Here is a 22,540-nt window from a genome sequence, read left to right as displayed (position 1 = left end):
AAAGACAGGGGGGGGGTATGGTACTCTATCCTCTAACCCTATCATCCACTTTAAAACCAAACTGAAAACTATATTAGATGAGTGTATCTGCAAGAAAGTAATATCTCCTGCGGAATATGATTTTCTCCTACCGATGTTTCCTTGTACCACTACCTTCTATGGGCTCCCCAAAGTCCATAAGGGGACTAGTCCATTAAAGGGTAGACCAATTATCTCAGGGGTCGATTCCCTTATTCAAAACAGTGGTATCTATATTGACCGTGTCCTGGGTCAGTTCGTCGTGTCCCTACCTGCATATACTAGGGACACGATGGACTTTCTCAATAAGATCGACACTATCAATCTGGACCCGGGGTGTTTCCTTGCCAGCATTGATGTGGAGTCCCTTTATAGTTTTATACCTCATGATAAAGGGCTCCATGCGGTTGAGTATTTCCTAAGGACTAGGGGGATATTCTGCAGGGAACATAGCGCTTTTGTACTTAGGTTGCTTGAATTCGTGCTGACCCATAATTATTTTTTATTTAATGGGCGGTTCTTCCACCAGCTCAGGGGGACGGCAATGGGGAGTCCCTGTGCCCCCTCTTATGCCAACCTCTTCCTGGGCTCATGGGAGGACACCCATATCTTTCCAGACCAGAACATGTGGTGGACAGACAAAATCTTAGTCTGGACACGGTATATCGACGACGTGTTTCTGGTCTGGAGAGGTGGGTCGGACGAATTCAATAGGTTCATCACTGAGCTTAATGTGAACAATATTGGTCTTCGATTTACATCAGAGATTGACCCGAAGACAATTGCCTTCCTGGATGTACGTGTCACGATTAATGGTGACAGGCTAACGGCCAACATGTTTAGAAAGACGACCGCTACCAATTCCCTCCTGCACTGGGATAGCCACCATCCGGTCCCCCTCAAACGAGAGATACCGAGGGGACAGTATCTCCGTGCACGAAGGAATTGTTTGGACAATCAAGCTTTCTTTAGTGAAGCAAGGAAATTGCAATTAAGATTCAAAGAGAGGGGTTATCCGCAGAAACACCTGAATCAATCCTTCAAACATGCAGCAGTCCAGGATCGCACTAAGCTTTTGGTCCCGAAACCAAGAGACCCAAATAAGATGCAACCACCCCGCATTATTTCCACTTATGACTCAGCCAACCAAGAAGTCATGAAGGTGCTCAATAGATATTGGCCCATACTACGAATGGACCAAAATCTATCAGGCATCTTAACGGAGAGGGAGGGTACCTGGCTGGACCGCAAACCATTAGGCATGTTCAAATGCGGGGCTTGCAAGGCATGTAAATACATCTCTACCGCCAAAACAATAAGGTGCACAGCCACCGGAAAGGTATTTGACATCAGGGATTTCTGCAGTTGTCGTAGTAAAGGGGCCATGTATATCTGTCAATGTCCCTGTCCTAAAGATTATATAGGGAAGGCCCGCGGGCCGAATCCGCAGCGAGCGAGCTGGCGGCGGCGGCTGGGCACAGGGAGATGAGCGCTTCCATTGTGGAAGCGCTCATCTCCAGTCATCTATCGCCGTCCTCAGGACAGCGATACAGATGCCTGCCTGTGCTGCGGTAGGGGAGGGAGAGGCGTGTCCCTTTCCCTACCTCTGATAGGCTGCAGGCACTAGGCCGGCAGCCTATCAGAGGCCGGCGCAGGCGGCGTGATGACGTCATCGCGCTGCCTGAGCCATACAGCGTGGGACACAGGCCAGAAGAGTCCTGCATCGCATCACTGACATGGAGGTAAGTATGTGTTTTTTTAAAAACTTTTTATTATGTACAATACTTTTACTGGCGGGGGCTGTTATTACTGGCAAAGGGGGGGCTGTTATTACTGGCAAAGGGGGGGCTGTTATTACTGGGGGCTGTTATTACTGGCGGGGGCTGTTATTACTGGCACAGAGGGGCTGTTATTACTGACACAGAGGGGCTCTTATTACTGGGGGCTGTTATTACTGCCACAGAGGGGCTGTTATTACTGGGGGCTGTTATAACTGACACAGAGGAGCACTTATTACTGGGGGCTGTTATTACTGGGGGTTGTTATTACTGACACAGAGGGGCTCTTATTACTGGGAGCTGTTATTACTGGCACAGGGGGGCTGCTATTACTGGCATAGGGGGCTATTATTACTGGCACAGGGGGGGCTGTTAATACTGGCACATGATTGGCGGCACTATAGGGGCATCTACTGTGGCCACAAAGAAGGGGTATTTTATATGGGCTCTCTGTACAGTACAATTTTATACTGGGACACATGGTGGGTACTATGGGGAAGGGGGGAGAGGAGTACTATGGGGTCATCTACGGGGGACACTAAGAAGGGGTATTTTATACTGGCACATTATGGGGGCACTATGAGGACATTAGCTCAAATAGGGGCATTACAAGGGGGTATTTTTTGCACTGTCACATTATAAGGAGAATTATTACTACTGGGGGGGGCATTATGGTGGGCTTTATTACTCCCCCCCATGGTATGACCCCCTAGTAGCAGCACCAGCCTCTCCCTGCTCTGCTATCCCTCTGCACCTTCTCCAAATACTTATTATGAAATCTTTCTCATTAGGATAAAACACCTCATCAGCTCCACCGAGCCCCCGGCCAAAGTGTGGAAGTGGCGTCCGAGATCCCCAAGGGCCAAGCCAAGTAACTGTAAGTTTTCCGGCCCTTTGAGGGTGACCAAACTGCTGATGCGGCCCACGATGAATTTGAGTTTGACACCCCTGCTCTATGTCTTAAATTCTCTGTATTGGAATTAATACCACCTTCACCTAGAGGTGGGAACTGGGACAACAAAATACTGCAGAAGGAATGTGTCTGGATCCATAGATTTAGATCTCAGGCACCTTCCGGTATTAATGAAAGGCTGACGTTTACCTGTTTCCTATGAGATGTGGCCTCGTCCGTGATATCCCTATTCAGTTCCCATAAGCCGAGCATCACATGATTGAATAAAACGTACTGAAAATTAGACCACATGCGTAAAGCATGAAATATTATGTTATATCAATTTGGACATTAGTGACTCACTACCAGATCACTGTCCTGAGATAACCACGAATCGTGGTCATTCTCCTTAAGAATGTATACATCGGGATTAATTGTGAAATATGCCGCAATGTATTTTGAGACTTCTCACCATGATATACCACACATATATCCATTTAATTGCCGTTATAGTAAATGAAGGGTGCTTCATGATTACTGTCTCTACCCTCCCCCCAATACTATGTCCCTCTCTATTCTTCCCTTTTATATACACACCAATAAATTCTGGGTGTGCTGGATATGACGTGGGCAATGTAAACATATATGCCCATGTAAGGTGAACCTCTAACTATATAGATGAGCAATCAGGGCAAACACTACAGTACATTATATAATTATGGGCTTATCAAAATCGACTATGGCTCTAAATAAAAGTTTCCATGCTCAGTTAGGGCCCAGTTGGATCGACATAGACATAGTTTTGAAAATGGGGACGAGAATACCCTGTGGAGCGCAAAGCGTCTCACAGGACTATACATACAGGAACTGGAGGGAGGTTGTAAGACCTGAAGTCGCTCTTTGGAACGCATATGCGTTCCAGAGACCGGAAGGGCGGTGCAGCATTGACTGCATAGCTCTGCCTCCAGTAATCGGAACATCCGCCTGTTGGAACGCATATGCGTTCCAACAACAGGAAATGGGGCTAAATCGGAAACCAAGCTAGCCACCTATGGCGCGAAGTGGTAGCTCTTTAAATACAGCCGTAGCACCAGTGTTTAAATCGCCTACCAGGGGGATTGAGAGCAGAGGGAAGACTCCACCATGTAAGTTTAACATACCTTGTTCATCTCAACCAGAGGTCTCTGACCCTTTAGTGTTTACCGAGTGTTAGCATCATTGGTCATGATTAGGGATGAGCGAACCCGAACTGTATAGTTCGGGTTCGTACCGAATTTTGGGGTGTCCGTGACACGGACCCGAACCCGAACATTTTCGTAAAAGTCCGGGTTCGGTGTTCGGCGCTTTCTTGGCGCTTTTTGAAAGGCTGCAAAGCAGCCAATCAACAAGCGTCATACTACTTGCCCCAAGAGGCCATAACAGCCTTGCCTACTATTGGCATGGCTGTGATTGGCCAGTGCAGCATGTGACCCAGCCTCTATATAAGCTTGGGTCACGTAGCGCTGCACGTCACTCTGCTGATACAAGCGTAGGGAGAGGTTGCAGCTGCGAGATTAGGCAGATTAACTCCTCCAAAAGACTTCATTCAGTGATCGATCTCCAGCTGTGGATCATTGAAGTGCTGATATTCAATTGCTCACTTTTTTTAGGCTGCCCAGAGCGTTTTTAGATCACTTTTTTCTGGGGTGATCGGCGGCCATTTTGTGGCTTCTGGTGCGCCAGCACAAGCTACCACCAAGTGTATTTAACCATCAATAGTGTGGTTATCTTTTGCTATATCCTACATCAGGTGCAGGCTGAGCCTGTGTCACCCAAGTGCATTTAACCATCAATAGTGTGGTTATTTTTTGGCCATATACTACATCAGGTGCAGGCTGAGCCTGTGTCACCCAAGTGCATTTAACCATCAATAGTGTGGTTATTTTTTGGCCATATACTACATCAGAAGCAAGTTGAGCCTGTCACCCAGCGCCTAAAAAATCGGCCTGACATTTATATTCCTCCAAATCAGTACTGTTTTAGCTGGTCAAGTTATTTTTAGTGACCGTAAAAGCACAGTGTTTGTTCTGGGTTGAAAAACAATTCCCAAATTTGCAATTCTCAATATTAGTAGTTTCTGCTATATCAGGCCTACTTTAAATCTATCCCTAAAAGGGTATATTAGATTCAAGGTGCTGATAGGGTCATTCTGAAAAACTTAACACACACGCTACAGTGCAGATACAAGTCTAATTCTGTGATTAAACCTATACCTGTCACACAGCGCCTAAAAAAATAGGCCTCACATTTATATTCAGCTAAATCTGTCATTACTGGAGTGCCTGTATTAGTGTAATACGGTACCTAAAAAGATAGCCAGACAGTGTTAGGTGTCTGTAAAAAAAGGCCTGAATTTTAATTCAATACATTGGCCCGAATAATATTTTTCTTATTGTGGTGAACAGTATCAATGAGGAAAACATCTAGTGAGGGACGCGGACGCGGACATGGTCGTGGTGGTGTTAGTGGACCCTCTGGTGCTGGGAGAGGACGTGGCCGTTCTGCCACAGCCACACGTCCTAGTGTACCAACTACCTCAGGTCCCAGTAGCCGCCAGAATTTACAGCGATATTTGGTGGGGCCCAATGCCGTTCTAAGGATGGTAAGGCCTGAGCAGGTACAGGCATTAGTCAATTGGGTGGCCGACAGTGCATCCAGCACGTTCACATTATCTCCCACCCAGTCTTCTGCAGAAAGCGCACAGATGGCGCATGAAAACCAAACCAATCAGTCTGTCACATCACCCCCAAGCATATCAGGGAAACTGTCTGAGCCTCAAGTTATGCAGCAGTCTCTTATGCTGTTTGAAGACTCTGCTGCCAGGGTTTCCCAAGGGCATCCACCTAGCCCTTCCCCAGGGGTGGAAGAGATAGAATGCACTAACGAACAACCACTTATGTTTCCTGATGATGAGGACATGGGAATACCACCTCAGCACATCTCTGATGATGACAAAACACAGGTGCCAACTGCTGCGTCTTTCTGCAGTGTGCAGACTGAACAGGAGGTCAGGGATCAAGACTGGGTGGAAGACGATGCAGGGGACGATGAGGTCCTAGACCCCACATGGAATGAAGGTCGTGCCACTGACTTTCACAGTTCGGAGGAAGAGGCAGTGGTGAGACCGAGCCAACAGCGTAGCAAAAGAGGGAGCAGTGGGCAAAATCAGAACACCCGCCGCCAAGAGACTCCGCCTGCTACTGACCGCCGCCATCTGGGACCGAGCACCCCAAAGGCAGCTTCAAGGAGTTCCCTGGCATGGCACTTCTTCAAACAATGTGCTGACGACAAGACCCGAGTGGTTTGCACGCTGTGCCATCATAGCCTGAAGCGAGGCATTAACGTTCTGAACCTTAGCACAACCTGCATGACCAGGCACCTGCATGCAAAGCATGAACTGCAGTGGAGTAAACACCTTAAAAACAAGGAAGTCACTCAGGCTCCCCCTGCTACCTCTTCTGCTGCTGCCTCCTCGGCCTCTTCTGCTGCTGCCGCCGCCTCGGCCTCTTCCTCCGCCTCTGGAGGGACGTTGGCACTTGCCGCCCAGCAAACATGGGATGTACCACCAACACCACCACCTGCGTCACCAAGCATCTCAACCATGTCACACGGCAGCGTTCAGCTCTCCATCTCACAAACATTTGAGAGAAAGCGTAAATTCCCACCTAGCCACCCTCGATCCCTGGCCCTGAATGCCAGCATTTCTAAACTACTGGCCTATGAAATGCTGTCATTTAGGCTGGTGGACACAGAAGGCTTCAAACAGCTCATGTCACTTGCTGTCCCACAGTATGTTGTTCCCAGCCGCCACTACTTCTCCAAGAGAGCCGTGCCTTCCCTGCACAACCAAGTATCCGATAAAATCAAGTGTGCACTGCGCAACGCCATCTGTGGCAAGGTCCACCTAACCACAGATACGTGGACCAGTAAGCACGGCCAGGGACGCTATATCTCCCTAACTGCACACTGGGTAAATGTAGTGGCGGCTGGGCCCCAGGCGGAGAGCTGTTTGGCGCACGTCCTTCCGCCGCCAAGGATCGCAGGGCAACATTCTTTGCCTCCTGTCTCCTCCTCCTACTACTCAGCTTCCTCCTCCTTTTCTTCCACCTGCTCATCCAGTCAGCCACACACCTTCACCACCAACTTCAGCACAGCCCGGGGTAAACGTCAGCAGGCCGTTCTGAAACTCATATGATTGGGGGACAGGCCCCACACCGCACAGGAGTTGTGGCGGGGTATAGAACAACAGACCGACGAGTGGTTGCTGCCGGTGAGCCTCAAGCCTGGCCTGGTGGTGTGCGATAATGGGCGAAATCTCGTTGCAGCTCTGGGACTAGCCGGTTTGACGCACATCCCTTGCCTGGCGCATGTGCTGAATTTGGTGGTGCAGAAGTTCATTCGCAACTACCCCGACATGTCAGAGCTGCTGCATAAAGTGCGGGCCATCTGTTCGCGCTTCCGGCGTTCACACCCTGCCACTGCTCGCCTGTCTGCGCTACAGCGTAACTTCGGCCTTCCCGCTCACCGCCTCATGACAGGGTGGAACTCCACCTTGCACATGCTGGACAGACTGTGCGAGCAGCAGCAGGCCATAGGGGAGTTTCAGCTGCAGCACGCACGGGTGAGTCGCACTGCGGAACAGCACCACTTCACCACCAATGACTGGGCCTCCATGCGAGACCTGTGTGTCCTGTTGCGCTGTTTCGAGTACTCCACCAACATGGCCAGTGGCGATGACGCCGTTATCAGCGTTACAATACCACTTCTATGTCTCCTTGAGAAAATACTTAGGGCGATGATGGAAGAGGAGGTGGCCCAGGAGGAAGAGGGGTCATTTTTAGCACTTTCAGGCCAGTCTCTTCGAAGTGACTCAGAGGGAGGTTTTTTGCAACACCAGAGGCCAGGTACAAATGTGGCCAGACAGGGCCCACTACTGGAGGACGAGGATGAGGAGGAGGTGGATGAGGATGAAGCATGTTCACAGCAGGGTGGCACCCAAAGCAGCTCGGGCCCATCACTGGTGCGTGGCTGGGGGGAAACACAGGATGATGACGATACGCCTCCCACAGAGGACAGCTTGTCCTTACCTCTGGGCAGCCTGGCACACATGAGCGACTACATGCTGCAGTGCCTGCGCAACGACAGCAGAGTTGCCCACATTTTAACGTGTGCGGACTACTGGGTTGCCACCCTGCTGGATCCCCGGTACAAAGACAATGTGCCCACCTTACTTCCTACACTGGAGCGTGATAGTAAGATGCGCGAGTACAAGCGCACGTTGGTAGACGCGCTACTGAGAGCATTCCCAAATGTCACAGGGGAACCAGTGCAAGCCCAAGGCGAAGGCAGAGGAGGAGCAAGAGGTCGCCAACGCAGCTGTGTCACGGCCAGCTCCTCTGAGGGCAAGGTTAGCATGGCAGAGATGTGGAAAAGTTTTGTCACCACGCCACAGCTAACTGCACCACCACCTGATACGGAACGTGTTAGCAGGAGGCAACATTTCACTAACATGGTGGAACAGTACCTGTGCACACCCCTCCACGTACTGACTGATGGTTCGGCCAAATTCAACTTCTGGGTCTCCAAATTGTCCACGTGGCCAGAGCTAGCCTTTTTATGCCTTGGAGGTGCTGGCCTGCCCGGCGGCCAGCGTTTTGTCTGAACGTGTATTCAGCATGGCAGGGGGCGTCATTACAGACAAACGCAGCCGCCTGTCTACAGCCAATGTGGACAAGCTGACGTTCATAAAATGAACCAGGCATGGATCCCACAGGACCTGTCCATCCTTTGTGCAGATTAGACATTAACTACCTCCCCTTAACAATATATTATTGTACTCCAGGGCACTTCCTCATTCAATCCTAATTTTATTTTCATTTTACCATTATATTGCGGGGCAACCCAAAGTTGAATGAACCTCTCCTCTGTCTGGGTGCCTGGTCCTAAATATGTGACAGTGGCCTGTTCCAGTGGTGGGTGACGTGAAGCCTGATTCTCTGCTATGACATGAAGACTGATTCTGTGCTGACATGAAGCCAGATTCTCTGTTACGGGACCTCTCTCCTCTGTCTGGGTGCCGGGGCCTAAATGTGTGACAGTGGCTTGTTCCAGTGGTGGGTGACGTAAAGCCTGATTCTCTGCTATGACATGAAGACTGATTCTGTGCTGACATGAAGCCAGATTCTCTGTTACGGGACCTCTCTCCTCTGTCTGGGTGCCGGGGCCTAAATGTGTGACAGTGGCCTGTTCCAGTGGTGGGTGACGTGAAGCCCGATCTTCTGCTATGACATGAAGACTGATTCTGTGCTGACATGAAGCCAGATTCTCTGTTACGGGACCTCTCTCCTCTGTCTGGGTGCCGGGGCCTAAATGTGTGACAGTGGCCTGTTCCAGTGGTGGGTGACGTGAAGCCTGATTCTCTGCTATGACATGAATACAGATTCTGCGCTGACATAAGGCCAGATTCTCTGTTACGGGACCGCTCTCCTCTGTCTGGGTGCCGGGGCCTAAATGTGTGACAGTGGCCTGTTCCAGTGGTGGGTGACGTGAAGCCTGATTCTCTGCTATGACATGAAGACTGATTCTGTGCTGACATGAAGCCAGATTCTCTGTTACGGGACCTCTCTCCTCTGCCTGGGTGCCTGGGCCTAAATATGTGACAGTGGCCTGTTCCAGTGGTGGGTGACGTGAAGCCTGATTCTCTGCTGACATGAAGCCAGATTCTCTGCTATGGCATGAAGAGACTGATTCTCTGCTGACGTGAAGCCAGATTCTCTGCTATGGGACCTCTGTCCAATTGATATTGGTTAATTTATATTTTTTTTATTTTTATTTTAATTCATTTCCCTATCCACATTTGTTTGCAGGGGATTTACCTACATGTTGCTGCCTTTTGCAGCCCTCTAGCTCTTTCCTGGGCTGTTTTACAGCCTTTTTAGTGCCGAAAAGTTCGGGTCCCCATTGACTTCAATGGGGTTCGGGTTCGGGACGAAGTTCGGGTCGGGTTCGGATCCCGAACCAGAACATTTCCGGGAAGTTCGGCCGAACTTCTCGAACCCGAACATCCAGGTGTTCGCTCAACTCTAGTGATGATGAATCTTGTTTTCAGTGTGGGTCTTATCATGAAACTATGACAGGGGAATAACAGAAACTATATCTTGCTGGGATCCTCCCCATCTACTGAATCGTGAGTCTGCACTGACCAATGACTTTCTATATATCTAGGTGATAAACACTGAACTGACCTTGGCCTATGATTATTTTCTGCCCTATATAGGATGCGGATAATACTACCTGTCTTGGATGGAGTCTGAAGCAGGCACGAGTAACAACAATATGCATATCACTGGCCTGTAATAATGTCATCAAGTATATCTATGAGCTTGATCATATCCCCCTGTATCAATTAAATGTAGAGCGACTATCTTACTTGTGTGACTTGGCTTTATGCCGGCATTTATCCTTGAGCACTTTCTCCTTATGACCTGGCTATGTGCCAGAATTTATCTAGTTACATCTATTTCTGTATAGACCAATAGTTTTATTACACCTCCTGATGATCCCACAGCACTGTCTTGGGGGAAACGCGTAGAGGTAGCTAAGGTGTATGACTATAACGTCAACCCTGATTAATCATATGTTCTGTATGTGTCTGTACTATATGTTTTGTGTTTCTTTTTTCCATCCAGCTGACCTATATATATGGTAATTTAATATCCATACCTCATACCTGGGACAATTTATAACCAATCCTGCGACACCCCTATAGGGACCTGTAAGGGGTAGTAGTTTAGGTACGTGGACAGGGGGCCTCCACCATCAGGAGCCCTCCCTGGGCTGAGGTATTAGGATAGGGGTAGATATAGGGACAAGTATTCCCGCACCCCAGGTGATCAATTTTTGCTGAATGTGGTTATCGGTCACATTATTTTGTTTGTATACTATTTAGTTTGCATATAGTGGACCCTAATGGGATCCTTTTAAAGTATACCATTAAAGTGTTATTTTAGGGGTTTATTTCTCTATGCTGGAATTTGTTATATATACACCCCATTATATCAATGTTTATTGATTCTGCTGGAATTTGACCTTTTGAGGTATAGACTGAATTACTTAGTGGTGAAATTCTTTGTGTCACAGGCTTTTTTTGGGAAAATGTATGGGTGATTGTACACCTCCTTTTGCGGTATGGACCGAATTACTTAGTGGTGACATTTTTTATGTGACACTGGCTTTTTTGGGGAAATTGTATGGGTGACTGTACACCTCCTTTTGCGGTATGGGCTGAATTACGTAGTGGTGAAATTTGTTATGTAAAACGGGATTTTTGGGGGAAAATTGATGGGTGACTATTAGTGTTGATTGAGCATGCTCGGCCGAACACCAGTCCGGCTCGAGCATCTCAATGCTCGTCACATGGCTGTATTCGGACGAATACCGCATGTGCTCAAGCGCAATACTTGAGTCTCCTCCCGCACGTTTGTTGGCTGCTACGCAGCCAATAACTGTGCAGGAAAGTACTGCCCTTCGCTGCAATGCCATAGCCATGTTGCTTACTGGCATTACAGTGATTGGCTGGTCGCAACGCTATATAGCACCCGATGACACGTGTTCGGCTCAGTGTTAGTCAGGGAGAGCTGTGCTGCAGAAGGGAAAGATAGTGTAGGGAGAGAAATGTATTTTTGTAAGTTTAAAAACTTTTTTCAGTTAGCATATACTAGCTGTTAGCTTTTCACCTATTCAGGGCCATCCTAGGGCGCTCAGGAGGTTCCTGATATGGGATCGCCCCTATCGGGGCGGCCATTCCGTTCTTAGGCAGGGCATTATAGAGTTAGGGCCAGTTTGAAGGTCAGAGCCCATAGGATATTATATTTGGCCCGCACCTGCCTATCCGTGTCCCTAAGTGCAGAAGATTGACTCATTTAAATCAATATTTTTTTCTTTTCATTATTTTCTTTGTTATCACTAGGTGTCACGAGGGTGTCAAGAACCACGCCTGACTCCATTATACCCGGGGTCAGGAAGTCGCAGCGGTTCCGTAGCTCACTCAGGGATCCGTAGCTCCTTCTCCTCAGCTGTTCCTTGTCCAGCACTCCCAAACCTCCTTATATTCCCCTCTCACACTTCTCTGGTTGACAGATATAGAGCTTCCTGCCTGGACATCTATTCTGACCCTCTGGAGCTGTGTTGCTGCGTTCTCTGGTAGTTGGTCCAGAACGCTACCCTCCGGATCCCTGTTGGACCTTTGTGGTCTATTGTGGTCGCCCACCTGGGTGTATGTGTTTGTCTGTTTTGTCTGTCCTCTCCCTGGTGTTTCCCTCTTAGTGACAGTGGTGCGGACTAGCGATCTTACCAGCCCGTTCACTATCTAGGGCTCATTTTAGGGAAAGCCCCAGGGTTTAGGCACGTGATCGCCGCACGGGTGAGGAACCCGTCTAGGGACGTCAGGGCAGTCAGGTGCCAGCCGCAAGGTGAGTTAGGGGTCACCACCTTTCCCTCTCCCTTGCGCAGGGCTTTCCTTTTTCCCTTCCTGTGCGTGACGCCGGTCATTACACTAGGGTTATTTTTTATTTTAATGCTATATAATAAAGGCTATGTTTTAGGGGTGGTAGTCTGTGATTGCTTATAATTATATATACCACCTGTCATAATATTATACCCACAGACTGGTTTCTGTCTGAACTGTGAGTCCAAGTTTAAAAACTTGTTAGAGACCTAAAAGTCCTTTTAAGGACTATTGTTGTGTGTAGCGGTAGCAATATATATTTTTAGCGCAACCTGAGCTAAATTGCTAAAACTTTACAGACCCAAAAGTCCTTTAACCTCTTAGGGACCCATGACGTACTGGTACTGCATGGTTCTCGAGTCCTTAAGGACCCATGACGTAAGGCGGTGATCGGAACCCGGTGCCTGCTCAAATCGTTGAGCAGGCAACTTGGCTAAATGCGCGGGGGGGGGGTCCCGTGAACCCCCCGTGTCGGCGATCGCCGAAAACCGCAGGTCAATTCAGACCTGAGGTTTGCGGCTTTTACCTGGTGCGGCGGCTGTGGTGCCATCGGGTCCCCATGGGGCTGTAGGGGGGACCCGATGGCATGGAAGGCAGTGCGATGCCTTCCGGTGACGAGCCTGTGAGATCCAGCCCCATGGATCTCACAGGCTGGAAGCTGTATGAGTAATACACACAGTATTACTCATACAGCCAATGCATTCCAATACAGAAGTATTGGAATGCATTGAAAAGGATTAGACCCCCATAAGTTGAAGTCCCAAAGTGGGACAAAAAATAAAGTGAAAAAGTTGAAAAAATAAAGTTTTCCCCCCAAAAAAATTAAAGTTTCAAGTAAAAATAAACAAAAACGTCATTTTCCCCAAATAAAGTAAAAAAAAAATTAATAAAAAAAGGGGAAAAAAAAGAATACATATTAGGTATCGACCGGCTCTATAAACATATCACATGACCTAACCCCTCAGATCAACACCGTAAAAATTAAAAAATTAAAACAATTTTTTTGTCCCCTTACATCACAAAAAATACAACAGCAAGCGATCAAAAAGGCGTTTGCCCACCAAAATAGTACCAATCTAACCGTCACCTCATGCCGCAAAAATGAGCCCCTACCTGAGACAATCGCCCAAAAAAAACAAAAACTATGGCTCAGAATATGGAGACACTAAAACATCATTTTTTTGTTTTAAAAAAGCTGTTATTGTGTAAAACTTACATAATAAAAAAAAAAAAACATACATATTTGGTATCGCCGCATTCGTATCAACCGGCTCTATAAAATATGACATGACCTAACCCCTCAGATGAACACCGTAAAAAAAAAATTAAAAAAAACTGTGCTAAATAAACCATTTTTTGTCACCTTACATCACAAAAAGTGTAATAGCAAGTGATCAAAAAGTCATATGCACCCCAAAATAGTGCTAACCAAACCGTCATCTCATCCCGCAAATAATGAGACCCTACCTAAGATAATCACCCAAAAACTAAAAAAAACTATGGCTCTCAGAATATGGAGACACTAAAACATGATTTCGTTTTTTGTTTTAAAAATGATATTATTGTGTAAAACTTACATAAATAAAAAAAATATACATATTCGGTATCGCCGTGTCCGTATCGACCGGCTCTATAAAATATCACATGACCTAACCCCTCAGATGAACACCGTAAAAAAAAAAAAAAAAAAAAACTGTGCTAAATAAACAATTTTTTGTCACCTTACATCACAAAGTGTAATAGCAAGCGATCAAAAAGTCACACGCACCCCAAAATAGTGCCAATAAAACCGTCATCTCATCCCGCAAAAATCATACCTTACCCAAGGTAATCGCTCAAACTGAAAAAATTATGGCTCAGACTATGGAAACACTAAAACATGATTTTTTTTTGCTTCAAAAAAGAAATCCTTGTGTAAAACTTACATAAATAAAAAAAGTATACATATTAGGTATCACCGCATCCGTGACAACCTGGTATGAAAAAATATCACATTATCTAACCTGTCAGATGAATGTTGTAAATAACAAAAAATAAAAACGGTGCCAAAGCAGCTATTTCTTGTTATCTTGCCCCACAAAAAGTGTAATATAGAGCAACCAAAAATCATATGTACCCTAAACTAGTACCAGCAATCCTGCCACCCTATCCCGTAGTTTCTAAAATGGGCCCACTTTTTGGGAGTTTCTTCTCTAGGGTTGCATCAGGGGGGCTTCAAATGGGACATGCCTTCCAAATACCGTATGGCATTCCTTTTCTTTTGCGCCCTGCCGTGTGCCCGTACAGTAGTTTACGACCACATATGGGGGGTTTCTGTAAACTACAGAATCAGGGCCATAAATATTGAGTTTTGTTTGACTGTTAACCCTTGCTTTGTAACTGGAAAAAAATTATTAAAATGGAAAATCTGCCCAAAAAGTGAAATTTTGAAATTGTATCTCTATATTCCATTAATTCTTGTGGCACACCTAAAGGGTTAACAAAGTTGGTAAAATCAGTTTTGAATACCTTGAGGGGTGTAGTTTATAAAATGGGTCATTTTTGGGTGGTTTCTATTATGTAAGCCTCGCAAAGTGACTTCAGACCTGAACTGGTCCCTAAAAATTGGGGTTTTGAAAATTTCTGAAAAATTTCAAGATTTGCTTCTAAACTTCTAAGCCTTGTAACATCCCCCCAAAAAAATATCATTCCCAAAATGATCCAAACATGTAGACATATGGGGAATGTAAAGAAATAACTATTTTTGGAGGTATTACTATGTATTATAGAAGTAGAGAAATTGAAACTTGTAAATTTGCAATTTTTTACAAATTTTTGGTAAATTTTGTATTTTTTTATAAATAAAAATTTATTTTTTTGGGCTTCATTTTACCAGTGTCATGAAGTACAATATGTGACGAAAAAACAATCTCAGAATGGCCTGGATAAGTCAAAGCTTTTTAAAGTTATCAGCACTTAAAGTGACACTGGTCAGATTTGCAAAAAATGGCCAAGTCCGTAAGGGGAAATAGGGCCGAGTCCTTAAGGGGTTAAAGCACTATTGTTGTGTGTGGCATCAGCAATATATATTTTTAGCGCAACCTGCACTAAATTGCTAAAACTTTACAGACCCAAAAGTCCTTTTAAGGATTGTTGTGTGTGGCAGCAATATGTATATTTAGACAGCGACATTATCTGTGCTACATCTCCTATGTAACGTGTGTGCATCCCAAAAATATCTGTGACATCCAGTGTACTTTTTACGTAGACGATGTCCGCTGCGGACAGTGACATTAGCTGCGCTACATCTCCTGTGTAACGTGTGCACATCCAAAAAATATCAGTGACATCTAGTGTATTTTTTCCATAGACATTTCATGTGTAACATTTCCACATCCCAAATACCTGAGGCATTCCCTATAATTTAATATTAGCCGTTGCTGACATCATCGACATTATCTGCGGTATTTCTCCTGTGTAACGTTTCCACATCCAAAATACCTGTGACATTCCCTGTAATTTTATATTAGTCGCTGCTGACATCAGCAATAGTTCGGCCGCTGCAGACAGGGACATTTTCTGCGCTACATCTCCTGTGTAACGTGTGCGCATCCCAAAAATATCTGACATCCAGTATACTTTTTACGTATATGGTGTCCACTACGGACAGTGATATTACCTGGGGTAAATCTCCTGTGTAACGTTTCCACATTCCAAATGCCTGTGACATTCCCTGTAATTTTTTATTAGCCACTGCTGACATCGACATTATCTGCGGTATATCTCCTGTGTGACGTTTCCACATCCCAAATACCTTTTTTTATTTTTTTGCGCATACACTTACAAATCAAGTATATATAACATTTAATATGAAGAAGGCGAGCAGTAAGGGACAGGAAAGTGATTCCCAAACTCTTGAGCATCCACAGTCACAAGAAGATGATGGTGGGGGACGGCAATTAGTGCTGATGATGATGCACAGTTGCCAATAAGTCAGCAAGAATTAGTGTCGCAAAAGGTTGATGAGGATGAGAAACAGTTGTCAATAACTCAGGTTGTCAGGAGGATGAGCAGAGTGAGGAAGTGGAAGAGGTTGTGGTGGACGATGAAGTCACTGACCCAACCTGGGAAGGTGGCAAGCCGAGCGAGGACAGCAGTACACAGGGGGAGGGATCCGCAGCACCGCAACAGGCTGTAAGAGGCAATAGGGTGGCAAAAGGGAGAAGACGGGCCACACCAAACAGGCCTGCAACTGTTCCCAGGAGCACACCCTTGCGGAAATCTCCCTCGCCAAGGGCTAGGTGTTTCGCAGTGTTCTGCAGGATTACAAAAGAATTATAATTTGCATCCTGTGCCATACAAAAATAAGCAGCGACGTGAACACTAGCAACCTCATCACCACCAGCATGATCCGCCACATGGCATCAAAGCACCGTAATAGGTCGGCCGAACGTCTGGGTCCACAATTTGTATCTGCGGGTCACACCACTGCTTCCTTTTCCCCTGTGTTAGGTGCTGGCCAATCCCCTGTTGGCGGCGCAGACCCGGATGCCTCCCGCCCTGCACCTGGACCGTCACAGGCACCATCAGCGACCACATCCACCCAGCGCAGAAATGTCCTTACCCCAGGCATTTGAACACAAGAGCAAATACCCAGCCACCCACCCACAGGTTATAGCACAACTTTCCAAATTAATGGCCCTGGAAATGTTGCCATTTAGGCTTGTGGACACTGAGGCCTTCCGAAGCCTGATGGCGGCTGTCCCTCTTTATGCAGTCCCCAGCCACCACTATTTTTCACGGTGTGCTGTGTCCGCCTTATACCATCATGTGTCCCGTAACATCACCCGTGCCCTGACCAACTCAGTTACTGGGAAGGTCCACTTAACCACGGCCACATGGACAAATGCATTCAGCCAGGGAATTGACATTTCCCTGACTGCACACTGGGTGAACGTTGTGAAGGCCGGGAGCGAGTCGTACCCTGTGATGGCACATGTGCTACCGACGCCAAGGATTGCGGGCACTAATTCCATCAGGGTTTCCGCCAGCACCTACATTAGTGGCTCTAACCCCCACTTATCCTCCTCCTCCACTTCGACCTCAAAATTATCCTCTTGCAGCACCAGTCAGCAATCAGTCGGTAGCTGGAAGCAGTGTAGCACTGCAGTTGGGAAGCGTCAACAGGCCGTGCTTAAGCTGATCTGCTTAGGTGTCAAACAGCACACCGCCGCAGAGCTGTGGCAGGGGATAAGAAACCAGACTGAGCTGTGGCTCTCGCCACTCAACCTAGAACCAGGCATGGTTGTTTCTGATAATGGCCGTAACTTGGTGGCGGCTTTGGAACTTGGCAACCTCACACACATCCCATGCCTAGCCCACGTCCTTAACTTAGTGGTTTAGCGGTTTCTCAAAACCTACCCCAATTTGCTTGAACTACTGGTGAAGGTGCGCCGTGTGTGTGGTGCCCATTTCTGCAAGTCATCAACAGCTTACGCCGGTCTGTCAACGCTGCAGCAGCGCTTACAATTGCCAGCTCACCAACTGTTATGCGACGTGAGCACGTGCTGGAACTCGATGTTCCACATGTTGGTCAGGCTTTGTGAGCAGAAGAGTGCAGTAGTGAAATACCAGCTGCAACATGGTCGTCGTCTTTCCAGTCACCTTCCGCTCTTTACAAGCGAGGAGTGGGTATGTCTGACCTCTGTGAGGTTTTAAGAAACTTTGAGGAATCAACACAGATGGTGAGCGGCGATAGCGCTATTATCAGCATCACCATCCCACTTCTGTGTCTACTCAAATGCTCGCTGCTCACAATTAAGCCCGATTCTTTGCATGTGGAAGAGGTGGAAATGGGGGAAGACATTACACAGGGTGATAGCCAGACCACCCTCAGTTCGTCTTCTAAGCGCAAATTGTATGATGATGACGAGGAGGAGGAGGAGCAGGAGACGGTTGCCTTTGCTAAAGAGGGCAGTACCCATGGAAGTTTAATTCCATCTGTTCAGCATGGATGGGCAGAAGAGGAGGAGGAGATCGAGAGTCATCCTCCTGATGATGACAGCAAAGTCTTGCCTGTTGGGACTAGTGATGAGCGGCATAGGCAATATTCGAATTCGCAATATTTCATGAATTTTTGCGTGAATATTTGCCATAAATTTGCAAATTCGAGAATTCGTGATCTCCATTAATTATTTACTTGATTGCGAAAATCTGCAATGTAATATATTCACAATAAAAATTTGTGATTTAGAATATTCGCGATCAACACTAAGGGGTAGGAAACTTTCCTATTTGTTGCTAGGGATGTTGCTAAGTACCGATATTTGCAATAAATTCACATTTAGCATATTCGTGAATGCAAATATATAGCACTATATTTGAAATATTCGTGAATTCTCAAAGTGGCGATGTTCACGATTAAAATTTGTGATTCGAATATTCACGCTCAACATTAGTTGTGACTCTGGCACACATGGCTGACTTTATGTTAGGCTGCCTTTCCTGTGTCCCACGCTTTTTACGCATTTTGGACTGGTTGTTCACCCTTCTCGATCCCCGCAACAAAGAGAAGTTCTCATCTCTCATTCCTGTGGTGGAGAGAACGAGCAAACTGGTGCAATACCAGAAGGTCCTTGTGGAAAGTTTGCTCCAAAAATTTCCAGCTGACAACTCTGGTGGCAGAATACGTAGTTCCTTGGGGAACACACAGCAGTTTTCCAACAGAGGCAGGGCAACACTCTGCAAAGCCTGGGACAGTTTCAGGACACCCCGCCCGCACCCTCACCCTGATGCGCGGCCTAGTGTCCCAAGGAGGGAAAAATCTTGGAAGATGATGGAGTATGTAGCAGACTGTGTCAGCGTCCTCAATGATCCCTCTGTGCCTCACCTGCAGGCCTTCACATATAATGTTTTAGAGGTTCAGCTCACCAGCAGGCCCTCAACCATAATGTTTTACAGGGTCGGCTCACCAGCAGGCCCTCACCTACAATCTTGTAGAGTGTCAGCTCACCTGCAGGCCCTCATATGTTTTGTTTTAGAAGGTCAGCTCACTAGCAGGCCCTCACCAAAAATCTTTTAGAGGGTCAGCTTACCTGCAGGCCCTCGCACGTAATTTTTTAGAGGGTAAGCTCACCAGCAGGCCCACAACTACAATCTTTTAGAGGGTCAGCTGACCAGCAGGCCCTCGCATATAATGTTTTACAGGGTCAGCTCAGCAGCAAGCCCTCAACCATAATGTTTTACAGGCTCAGCTCACCAGCAGGCCCTCACCTACAATCTTTTAGAGGGTCGGCTCATCTGCAGGCCCTCACATGTTATGTTTTAGAGGGTCAGCTCACCTGCAGGCCCTCGCACGTAATTTTTTTAGAGGGTCAGCTCACCTGCAGGCCCTCGCATATAATGTTTTACAGGGTCAGCTCAGCAGCAAGCCCTTAACCATAATGTTTTACAGGGTCAGCTCACCAGCAGGCCCTCACATACAATGTTTATGAGGGTCAGCTCACCAGCAGGCCCTCAACCATAATGTTTTACAGGGCTAGCTCACCAGCAGGCCCTCACCTATAAACTTTTAGAGGGTCAGCTCGCCAGCAGGCCCTCGTATATAATGTTTTTGAGGGTCAGCATACCAGCATGCCCTCAACCATAATGTTTTACAGGGTCAGCTCACCAGCAGGCCCTCACCTACAAATCTTTTAGAGGGTCAGCTCAACTGCAGGCCCTCGGATGTAATGTTTTTGAGGGTCAGCTCACCAGAAGGCCCTCAACCGTAATGATTTACAGGGTCAGCTCACCAGCAGGCCCTCACTCATAATTTTTTCAATGGTTAGCTCACCAGCAGGCACTCGCCTAATTTTTTTCGATACTCAGATCAGCAGCAGGCACTCGACCCTAATGTTTTTGAGAGTCAGCTCTGCAGCGGACCCTGACCCCTAATATTTTAGATGGTCAGCTCAGCAGCAGGCCCTCGCCCGTAATGTTTTAAAGGGTCACCAGCAGGCCCTTGCTACTAATGTTTTTGAGGGTCACCAGCAGGCCACCAATCATAATTTTCCAAGGGTGTATGATGCCCTCCTTTATGTGTAATAAAGGGTGTTTTGGAGTGCCGGTTCCTTATAATTTTTGGAAGCCCTTTCAGTTAGTGCATAGGCTTTGAGTGTAGAAGTCTTACTACCTGAACAATTTTACCGCAATGTGAATGAGCCCCTCCATTATGTGATATACAGGTTGTATCAGAGTGCCTCTTCCTTGTAATTTTTGGCAGCACTTGCACTTTATATACAAGTAAATATACAGGAAAGAATATTTCCTAACAATTTTTCCTCTATCTGGCGCACGTGCTCAATCTGGTTGTCAAACGGTTCCTGAAGTCTTCCACCCATCTGCAAGACACCCTAACAATGGCCAGGAAACTTTGCATGCACTTCAGCCACTCGTACACCGCAAAGCACACCCTCCTTGAGCCTCAGCGGCAGAAAGGCATCCCCCAACATAAGCTGATATGCGACGTTTCCACCCATTGGAGTTACACACTACATATGTTGGACCGATTATACGAACATAGAAAGGCCATAAACAATTTCTTGATGATCCAAGGGGACAGGAGTAGTCCCCTGTGTAACTTCAATGTCAGCCAGTGGCAGCTCATGAGTGACACCTGCCGTTTGCTTAGGCCCTTTAAGGAGGCCACGTTATTTGTCAGTCGCCAGGACTACGAGATGAACGATGTTATTCCACTGCTTCATGTCCTGGAACAGATGCTGGTAAATCTGGCTGGTCAGGGGACTGGAGATGTGGCACCCAGAAAGATCGTGGCAGAGTTTGATACATTTGTCTGTCAAGATCTCTGTTTACAGTCAGTGAACAGGAACATCATTTATCGCAAGGATATGAAAACACCAACCGATGGGGTGTTAACCCCCAGAAGTAGGTCATCGGCACAACGGAGCAGTCAGTTTCACAGCTCGAGGTATCCTACCTGAAGATTGATCTCTGCAGGTCGACGGTCTGCATTGCGAAGCTTGTCTAAAATAAAAATCCCACAGTGCACCGCCTTGAAGGAAACTCTTGATCCTGCACAGGCTGCTTTGCTCCTTCAAAAACAATGGACTCTGTACAGCGTATCACCAGACTGAACTTGCCATTAAAATGGGCTCAGAGCTGAACCTAAAAGCCAAATTTTCCTGTTTACCTGGACTCAAAGGAAAGGACAGAGTTCCACTGGCTGTGCTCATACAGATTTCATCCAAGCCTCCACTCACCAAGGCAAGCACAGAGGACCGGATTGTGTGGACAAGTTGGTTCTGCGGGACGTATACAGAGGATGATCTATTGGAGGTGTTACCAAAGACATTTACTTGCCTCCCGCTCTTCCTGTATAACAGCTCCGAGGCGCTCCCGGCTATCGTAGGGACGTGGTTCCATAGAAACTTTGACTGTTTCGGTAAGCTCGTGATCAGTTCTCGGGACCTTACGTGGCTAGCAGTGATGTGGTCCGGGTATGACGTGTCTGGATCAGTGTCAGCCACAGAGCTTGTTTTCTCTGTGCCCGTTGAACATCGCATGGACATTTCTTATGCCATCCACGCAGAGGACTTCAAGACTTTATGGAATGATATTCATAAATCAAAGGACGAGGTCACATTGGAGGAAGTGGACAATTTATTCCTATGTCTTTACTCGCATTTTTTCAGAGACTTTAGAATCTGCTTATCAGCAACCCAGCTCATCAAGGAATGAGCTAGAGTCGGCTTGTTTGCTGGACTGTCTTCCAGTTATCAGCCATAACCCCATACATTTCATGATCAATATGCATTACCATCGTGGTCACCCCAACACTGGTCGTCAATCCATTCTTGTTGATGAAGCACTTTTTTTTTCTAGTTTCTCTTTTAAATCTTGTGGTTTTGCCCCTTCTGTGTTGTATTCTATGTGTGTTAAATTAATGTCCTGTTTGTTAAATAAAAGTTGATTTTTCTCCCCCTTTCAAAAAAAAATAAAATATTGGCTTGTGATTTGGTAGCCAAAAGCATGAGTGGGTACAAAACACAGACATGCAAATATTCCGTTCACGTGTCATCTCTGTTTTGGATCCACTCCAGTTTTTTTTTTTAGCATTAGCAATACTGATGGATTACTGACAAAATGCTGACCAAGTGAAGGCGGATGCTGCACAGACAGGATCTGTTTTTTGTGGGTTATTGTTCTGACGGATAAAAAGGAAGGGCAAAATAATCAGTGAAGTTGACACAAACTTACTGCTGACACCCTCTCCACTCTGTCGGGGGGCTCTATTTGTATAAGCGTTTAATAGAACAGGTTCTGTAAACA

The sequence above is a fragment of the Bufo bufo genome, chromosome 1, assembly GCF_905171765.1.
Source record: "Bufo bufo chromosome 1, aBufBuf1.1, whole genome shotgun sequence".
In the NCBI taxonomy this organism is placed as follows: domain Eukaryota; kingdom Metazoa; phylum Chordata; class Amphibia; order Anura; family Bufonidae; genus Bufo; species Bufo bufo.
The sequence above is the reverse complement of the archived record's forward strand: the minus strand, read 5'-3'. Positions refer to the sequence as shown.